Genomic DNA, 10,230 nt, shown 5'->3' on the forward strand with positions numbered 1-10,230 from the left:
TTGGAAAACAAAGCAGGACACAAAAGATCGATCTTCGGATCACGAGGGCACGTCCCAACACATGACGACGACCGTCATGCCGGATATACCAAAAGCAAATCTGGCCGGGCTGAACACAGCAGACAAGACTCGTATGAACTATGTCGTGACATAGCCCGGCACAGAGGCGCCGCACACCCCGTATGCTTCACTGATGAACTAATGGATCATGAATTCCCAGAAGGGTTTAAACCCGTGAACATTGAATCATATGATGGTACTACTGACCCCGCGGTATGGATAGATGATTTCTTCCTCCACATTCGCATGGCCCGTGGGGATGATCTACACGCCATCAAGTACCTCCCGTTAAAACTTAAAGGACCAGCTCGGCATTGGCTAAATAGCTTGCTAGCAAACTCCATCGGAAGTTGGGAGAACCTGGCAGACGCATTCCTAGACAACTTCCATGGCACTTATGTGTGACCACTGGATGCTGATGATTTAAGTCACATAACACAACAGCCCGGAGAGTCAGCCAGGAAATTTTGGACTCGGTTCCTAACCAAAAAGAACCAAATTGTGGACTGTCCGGATGCCGAAGCCCTAGCGGCCTTTAAACATAACATCCGTGAAGAGTGGCTCGCCAGATATCTCGTCCAAGAGAAGCCAAAGTCCATGGAAGCCGTCACAACACTCATGACCCGCTTCTGCGCGGGCGAGGATAGCTGGTTGGCCCGTAGCAACAACACAGCAAGTAACCCTAGCACATCGGAGGCCAGAGACAGCAACGGCAAGCCACGTCACTACAGATACAAGCACCACAACAATGGCGACAACGCCGAAGACACGACAGTCAATGCCGGATTCAGTGGCTCTAAATCCGGTCAGCGAAAAAGCCATTCAAAAGAAACAATCCGGGCCCGTCCAGTTTGGACCGCATACTCGATCGCTCATGTCAAATTCACAGCACCCCCGATAAGCCAGCTAACCACACCAACAGAGAATACTGGGTGTTCAAACAGGCCGGCAAGTTGAATGCCGAAGGCTGCATAGCGACGACGAGGAGGAGCCCCGGCCGCCGAACAGAGGAGGACAGAAGAAATTTCCTCCCCAAGTGAAAACGGTGAACATGATATACGCAACCCATATCCCCAAGCGGGAACGGAAGCGTGCACTCAGGGACGTCTATGCGATGGAGCCAGTTGCCCCAAAGTTCAACCCATGGTCTTCTTGTCCAATCACTTTTGATCGCAGGGACCACCCCACTAGTATCCGTCATGGCGGTTCTGCCGCATTGGTCCTTGATCCTATCATTGACAGATTCCACCTCACTCGAGTCCTTATGGGTTGTGCCAGCAGCCTGAACCTGCTTTATCAGGATACGGTGCGCAAAATGGGTATAGACCCCTTGAGGATCAAACCCACAAAAACCACCTTCAAAGGTGTCATACCAGGTGTAGAGGCCTGTTGCACGGGCTCAATCACACTGGAAGTGTTCTTCGGATCTCCGGATAACTTCTGAAGCAAAGAGTTAATCTTCGATATCGTCCCCTTATGTAGTGGCTATCACACACTACTCGGATGAACCGCATTCGCTAGATTCAATGCGGTATCACATTATGCATACCTCAAGCTCAAAATGCCATGACGCTCGCTCCGCATGGAGGAGCACACTGCGGCCCTTCCAGCAGAAATGCAAAACAGCCTTTTGAGGCAAACCGCCAATTCAGCGACAAGGTCCACAGACACATTCAAGCTAGTCCGGAATAACCTGCAACAGAATCGCCAGGTGCGTTTAGAGCTCGCCTAGCAATTCGGCCTCCGTCCTAGTCCCAGTCAAGCGACGAAATTTACGCCGCGCGTACATAACTACGCAATAAAGATACCATGGGTATAGGCGGAGGAACGGCTATGGCGCATCCCACAATGCTATTCAACCGCCTCAGGACCAGTATATCTTTATCATTTTCTTCCTTTCAGGACCCTATTCTCTGGAGGCCCTCTCCGATAGCTAGATCATCGGACCCATCACGGGAGGGAAGCACCAAGGGAGCAAGAAGCTTTGACGTACAAGGGAATACCCAGGTGGTATCTCATACCGATCATTATACCTATTTTACATACCCGCACACAGCTCACCCTTGGATCGGACATGTCAGATGGTCCTATTTTTGCTTATTGTACTACTTATACACATACGCTTTGACGTATCCTATAAATAACAACGCACAACATCAGCTTATTATTACATTTCTTCATCTTCTTTTTTTCTTTGTTTGTCTATTCACAACAAGTTGCTCCTGTACATTCTGGTACGTTCAGTACACCAGGGACTTCAGTGTACCCCATAACACGGCAACAAAAGTCCAAACACTTTCGACAGTGCGGCACCCCGAACTTATAGAATTATATGCATGAGCTCCGAATCATGTCTTGGGTCAATAGTTGGGTTTGCCCGGCTCCCATATTTTGGTGCCTTACATTCCGCTATATCGGCTAAGGTAGCACTGGGAGAACTACTGCGATTGTGTCCCGGTTCTTCCAGACGAGCACCTCAGTAGAGAAATCCGAAAACTGACTGTCATGATGCGGCGAGAGCTGGTCGCTGTTCGAGAGGTCCCAAATCCCTAAAGATTTTTTCTGCTTCAAGCAACGAGTCGGCCTTGTCCGATTTAGGCGTTCATAGCGCCCCAAGATTCGGCCTTCCGAATACTAGGGGCTTTGCCAAAATTTAAAATGGTAGACTTCTATGGCTAAGTGAGAGTGATAAAGCCTTATAGTCTGATTGCCTTGTTCGTTCTGCTGAACACCTCCTTCGAAGGACCCAAAACTGGGATAAAGAGTGATCAGATTTATCCCGAACATCTCGGTACTAGCTACATGAGGGCAGAAGCCGACGACTGGCCAACTCTCAGATTTTATAAATGGCCGCACAGAAGGTAATATTTTAAATCAACAAGCGTTATATAGCGCAGACGGACTCGTTTTTCATATTACAGGATCACATGAGTACATTCATTCAAATATTACATCCTTAGAACATTCCTCCGCCACAAGGTGGGCACCCTTCAGGACGCTGTCATAATAATTTTCGGGGCGGCGATGCTCCTTGCCCTCAGGTGGCCCCTCCTTCACCAGCTTCTCAGCGTCCATCTTCGCCCAGTGCACTTTCGCTCAGGCAAAAGCCCTGCGCGCACCCTCAATGCAGACGGACAGCTTTATGACTTCAACCTGTGGGCAGGCATTCACAAGCCGCCTCACCAGGCCGAAGTCGCTGCCAAGAAGGGGCTCGCCAGGCCACATCCGAACTATGAGGCCCTTCATGGCCTGTTCGGCCGCCTTGTGGAGCTCAACCAATTGCTTCAACTAATCGCTCAAGGGCATCGGATGTTCGGTCCCAGCATACTGAGACCAGAACAACTTCTCCATCGAGCTCCCTTCCTCGGCCCGGTAAAATTCCGCGACATCGGACACATTGCGGGGAAGATCTACGAACGCTCCTGGAGAGCTCCGAACTCGGGTAAGTAAAAGGAAAGTTTCCTTCAAAAGCTTGCTTTGCATAATGAATTCCTTACCCAGCGCTATCTTCTGGACCGCCTGAAGCTCCTAGAGGGCCTTGTGGGCTTCGGCCTTGGCATTTTTTGCATTCTCAAGGGCCTTCGCAAGCTCAGACCCTTGCGTCTTAGAGTCACGCTCCAAGGACTCGTATTTTTGTTGAAATCCTGGAGCTCTTGCTGCACCTCGCCGACTTGAGCCTCTTCCTTCTCGCGCTCGGTGCGCTCCTTGGCCGCTTTGTCCTCGGCCTTGGACAACGCCTCCTTCAGGGATGCCACTTCGGTCGTGGCCCCTAGCAAAATTCATGATGATTCTGTGACTTAACAACCACATTATTTTTTATTCCTTATCAATATATGGACGGGTATTACTTACCTTTGTTCTCTTCGAGCTACCTCTTGGTAAGGCCGAGCTCTTTTTCGGACCGCTCAAGGTCCCGCTTCAGTGTGGAGACCTCCGCAGTGCGAGCGGCAGCGGCTAGTAGCAAAGCCTGCTTATTCACATAAGACACATTCTGATTAGACTCCTTTTATTATTATTTGATCATCTGTTCGGCCTTTCTTTGCGAACGCCAAACAGAGCATCAGGGGCTACTTTCTATGCTATAGAATTTTCTTATAAATTGATTACTTACCTCAAAGCCTGTTAAGAGGCTGGCACAGGCTTCAGTCAGTCCGCTTTTAGCGGATTGAGCCTTCTCTACCACCGCCCTCATGACAGTGCGGTGCTCTTCGTCAATGGAAGTGCCATGAAGCGCTTCCAGCATGTTGTCCGTTGCCTCTGGATGGACAGGGGCCATCGACACAGACGGCTCGCCCCCCTTTGTGAGGGGTCGCCCGACAGAGTCCGGTACCACGGGAGGTTCCGGCACGGTATTCGGCCGGGGCCGGACTTCCTGCCCCCGTCATTAGGGCCCATGGGAGGCTTGCCTCCCATGCGCCCGGTGTCTGGGAGGTCGCCTTGGGGCACCCCCAGAACTACCTTCCCTTGGTTTGGTGCCCTTAGGGACAACACCTCGGCGTCGTCCGTAGGGCGGGGGAGGCGGTCGGGAGTGAATCACTGTTCATCTCCGACAGGCCCAGAGACCCATCCGAGGAGGATATATCGAGACGGTCCTTGGGAGGGCTGCATTATCATGTTCGGCATGGTAAGAAACAATAAAACGAAATGTACTAGAACTGTTATGGTATCCGGATACTTACGACTTCGCCAGGGGCTTGTCCCTGGGCAACCACTCCTCATCGTTGAACGCGGCCGTGGTGGAGCGGTCCGGAAGGAGGACTCTTCCCTTCGGACCCTTCGGCCTCCCCGGATGGGGCGGCCTTCCTTTTCTTACCCCCCCCCCCGGCAGGATGGGGAGAATTTTCCTCCTCCTCCTCGTCGTCTTCGTGGGAGGAGGGCGTCTCGGTGTTATCGGACAACGATTTCGATACAACCTTGCGCCGGAGACCTTTCCTGGTCCCCGCGGCCTTCTTCTTGGCCTTCTTCTCCTGCGCCTCATAGGGCGCCGGAACCAGCATCTCCGTCAGGAGAGTACTTGCTGGATCTTCGGGCAGTGGGACCGGATAGTCGATCTGCTCTGCTGTCGCGACCCATTCCTGTCAAATAATGTGGAGACTCAGATCCCTCACATAATTATACTAGGGAAAGAAACATCTTATGAGATATAAGGAGCTTACCGGATTAGCAGGGCGCTTTGCGCTGAGTCCGCGGTCCTCGGTAAGGGGAGGAGGTACCTCGAAAATTTGAACAGAACCCTCCAGACGTCCTGGTGTGTCGTGTCGAAGAGCTCTCGCAGCGTCTGATGCTTTGCCGAGTCGAACTCCCACATATTGAATGCCCGTCTTTGACACGGGAGGATCCGGCGGAAGAGCATGACCTGGATCACGTTGACAAGCTTGATTTTCTTGCTTATCATGTTTTTAACACAGTTCTGGAGTCCGGTCAGCTCCACCGATGAACCCCAAGATAAGCCCTTCTCTTTCCAGGAGGTTAGCCGCACGGGGATGCCGGATGGGAATTCGGGGGCCGCCACCCAGTTGGTGTCGCGCAGCTCGGTGATGTAGAACCACGCCGATTGCTACCCCTTCACGGTCTCCACATAGGAGCCTTCGAGATAGGTGACGTTGGGCATTTTGCCCACCATGGAGCCTCCGCACTCCGCTTGCTGGCCGACCACCACATTCGGTTTGACATTGAAGGTCTTCAGCCACAGGCCGAAGTGGGGCTTGATGCGGAGGAAAGCCTCGCACACGACGATAAATGCTGAGATGTTGAGGATGAAATTGGGAGCTAGATCATGGAAGTCCAGCCCGTAGTAGAACATAAGCCCGCGAACAAATGGCTGGAGGGGAAATCCCAGCCCGTGGACGAAATGGGTAAGGAATACAACCCTTTCGTAGGGCTCGGGGGTAGGAACGATCTGCCCCGCGCTTGGGAGCCAATGCGTGATATCCACGGCCAGGTATCCGGCTTCCTGGAGCTTCATGATGTTCTCCTCCGTAACAGAGGAGGCCATCCACTTGCCTCCTGCTTCGGACATGTTCGGATGTTTTTGCGGAGAAGATGTGAACTTGGGCGCCGGAGCTCGAGTGCGCGAGAATGGATGGGCAGGGAAGAAGAAGGCATGGGTAAAAAAGAGGAGCCCTTATCCCTTTATAAGGGCGGTAGAAACTGTGTGCCTCCCCACTTGCCTGGTAAAACTCGCTTATTCCCCAAGTGTCGTGATTGATGGCGCGGTTGGGTTACCCACACCCGTATTGATGAGAATCCCGTGATAAGGGGACACGGTCTCTACTTCGACAAGACGTGCCAAGAAAACCGCCTCCCAATATGTGTAGTAGCTGGATGAGAAAAACAGTTCGAATAATAACCGGGGCCATGGCATGATGTCACATTATAAAAAGTTGTTAGCAGATTAGATTTGTGGAAATATTATACTCTCTACGGTGGTATGCGGAATTTGTTTTGCAGAGCCAGACACTATCCTTATGTTCAAAATCCCCTATGGAGTATTCGGAGGAGGAACCCGCCTTAAAATGCCGAAGACAATCTGCGCGCCGGACTCGTCGTCATTGAAGATTGGTTCAGGGGCTACTGAGGGAGTCCTGGATTAGGGGGTCCTCGGACAGCCGGACTATATACTTTGGCCGGACTGTTGGACTATGAAGATACAAGATGGAAGACTTTGTCCCATGTCCGGATGGGACTCTCCTTTGCGTGGAAGGCAAGCTTGGCCGTTCGGATATGTAGATCTCCTCCCTTGTAACTGACTTTGTGTAACCCTAGCCCCTCCGGTGTCTATATAAACTGGAGGTTTTTAGTCCGTAGGACAACAACAATCATACCATAGGCTAGCTTCTAGGGTTTAGCCTACCCGATCTCATGGTAGATCAACTCTTGTAATACTCATATCATCAAGATCAATCAAGCAGGAAGTAGGGTATTACCTCCATCAAGAGGGCCCGAACCTGGGTCAACATTGTGTCCCCCGCCTCATGTTACCATCCGCCTTAGACGCACAGTTCGGGACCCCCTACCCGAGATCCTCCGATTTTGACACCGACAGGGAGGACTTGGAAGAAGCCTTCCTTGATAACTTCCAAGGTACATACGTTCGACCTCCGGACGCCGATGACTTAAGCCATATGGTTCAACAGCCCGGAGAGTCCGCCAGGAAATTCTGGACCAGGTTCCTAACTAAAAAGAACCAGATAGTCGACTGTCCGGATGCCGAAGCCCTAGCGGCCTTTAAAGACAGCATCCGCGACGAATGGCTCACCCTCCACCTCGGCCAAGAGAAGCCAAAGTCCATGGCGGCGCTCACGGCACTCATGACCCACTTTTGCGTGGGTGAGGATAGTTGGCTGGCCCATACAAAAAACAATGCAAGCGCCGCAGGCACCCCTTAAGCTAAAAATAGCAACGACAAGTCTCGACACAACATGTACAAACGTTGAAATAACAATGACAACACCGAGGATACGGCGGTCAATGCCGGATTCTGTGGCTCTAAGCCTGGTCAGCGGAATAAGCCATTCTAAAAGAACAATTCAGGCCCATCTAGCCTGGACTGCATACTCGATCGTCCGTGCCAGATTCATGGCACCCCAGACAAACCACCCAATCATACCAATGAATATTGTTGGGTTTTTTAACAGGCCGGAAAGGTAAATGCCGAAAACAAGGATAAGGGATCGCAAAGCGAACACGACGATGAGGAGCCCCGGCCGCTGAACACAGGGGGACAGAAGAAGTTCCCTCCTTAGGTCAAAACGGTAATGATATACGCTACCCACATACCCAAGAGGGAGCGCAAATGCACGCTCAGGGATGTCTACGCGATAGAGCTAGTCGCCCTAAAATTTAATTCATGGTCTTCATACCCGATCACTTTTGATCGTCAGGATCATCCGACCAGTATCCGTCATGGCGGTTCATCCGCACTGGTCCTGGACCCAATAATTCATGGGTTCCACCTGACGCGAGTCCTGAAGGACGGTGGCAGTAGCCTCAACTTACTCTATCAGGATACAATGCGCAAAATGGGGATTAACCCATCACGGATCAAGCCCACAAAGACTACCTTTAAAGGAGTCATACCGGGCGTAGATGCCCACTGCACGGGCTCAATCACACTAGAGGTTGTCTTTGGGTCTCCGAACAACTTCCGAAGTGAGGAGTTAATCTTCGATATCGTCCCCTTTCACAGCGGCTACCACGCACTGCTCGGACGAACCGCATTTGCTCGATTCAATGCGGTGCCACACTACTCTTACCTCAAGCTTAAGATGCCCGGACTGCGCGACATCATAACAGTCAATGGCAATACAGAATGCTCCCTCCGCACCGAGGAGCACACCGCGGCCTTAGCGGCAGAGGTACATGGCGGCCTTGTCAAGCAGAACCTCAATTCGGTGGCCGATCCCTCAGACATTGTCAAGAGAGTCCGAACCATTCCGCAGAAGGACAGCTTGGCTCGTTAGGAGCTCGACTAGCAATTTGGCCTCCGTCCCCGCCCTGATGAAGTGGCGGCCATCGTACCCCGCATACATAATTACGCACTAAAAATACCATGGACCTGGATGGAGGCATAATCAGCTTGTGATCCGCAATACGGCTTGACCGCCCCGGACACTCATACTTGCACTATTCCCCTTTTTTTCTTTTGTTTTTTAGTCCTTTCCTGGTGGCTTGACCATAGATTCTGTTTGAAGGATAAAAACACCAAGACACCAACAAGCATGGACATACTGGGAAACTCTTAGGTGGTCTCTTTAACGATCCCTTTACCTATCTTCAGGACCCACACGTAGCTCTCTCTTGGTGAAGGCATAGTAAATAGCCTTTCCGCTTATTGCATTACTTGTATAAAGGCGCTTCAATGCACCAATGAAATTATAATAGAAATAGTTTGTGGCCCAAATATTCACGACTCTAGCTTACCACTGGTTCTTCCTTTTTCTTTTTCTGCCTTTTCCTTTCTGGTAACTCTATCAAGTAACACCTGTACACTCGGGTGCATTTCAATTCGCCAAGGGCTTCATAGCGCCCCACAACATGGCAACAAAATTTCGAACACTCTTACAGTATAGTTCGGCACCCCGAATTTAGCACTATATGCATTGCCTCTGAATCATGTCTTTGGTCAATAGTGGTTGCCCGGGTCCTATGCTTGCTACCTTACGTTCCGCTATATCGGCTAGGATAGTAAAGGGAGAACTACTGCGATTGTGCCTTGGTTTACCCAAGTGAGCACCTCAGTAGAGAAAGCCTAAAACTGACTGTCATGATGCGGCGAGAGCCGGTAAGCTCTTCGGAAGTCTCAATTCCTTAGAGATTTTTTCCGCATTACACAAGGGATTGGTACTTACCCGATCAAGTGTTTACAGCATCCTAGTCTGGATACTATGGCTGCGCATATATTTCTATTGTAGAACTCCTATGGCTAAGTGAGAGTGATAAAGCCGCATAGTCTGATTTCCTGGTTCGTCGCGCTAAACACCTCCTTCAAGGACCAAACAATTGGATCAAGAGTGTTTACATTACATCCCGAACACCCCCGTATTTCCTACGTGGGGGCAGAAGCCGACGACTGGCCAACTCTCAGATGTCACATAAAACGGCCACACAGGAGGAGAAATTTTTAAAGCATTATATTACATAAAAGTTTTCTTCCATCCTACAAGGCAAAGACAACATGAATGCATTCATTCGAAAATAATGGCTTGCCCACACTGCGTTGCTACAATGCGAGACCCCTCTAGGACATCTGCAGAATAGCGCTCGGATGTGCGGTGCTCCTTGTCCTCTGGCGGCCCCTTGGTCAGGTCGACAGCGTCCATCTTTGCCCACCACACCTTGCAGCGGGCAAAGGCCATGCGTGCACCTTCAATGCAGGTCAATTGCTTGATGACGTCCAGCCTCGGACAGGCATTCACCAGCCGCTTCACGAGTCTGAAGTAGTTGCCGGGCATAGCTTCGGCTGGCCACAGCTGAATTATCAAATCCTTCATGGCTAGTTCGGCCACCCTACGCAGCTCCACCAGCTGTTTCAGCTGATCGGTGAAGGGCACAGGATGCTCTGGCGCAAGATACTGTGACCAGAACAATTTCTCCCTGGAGCTCCCTTCTTCGGCTCGGAAGAACTCCGAGGCGTCGGACACACTGTGCGGCAGATCTGCGAAGGCTCCT

This window comes from Triticum aestivum, chromosome 3A, assembly GCF_018294505.1.
Source record: "Triticum aestivum cultivar Chinese Spring chromosome 3A, IWGSC CS RefSeq v2.1, whole genome shotgun sequence".
Lineage (NCBI taxonomy): Eukaryota > Viridiplantae > Streptophyta > Magnoliopsida > Poales > Poaceae > Triticum > Triticum aestivum.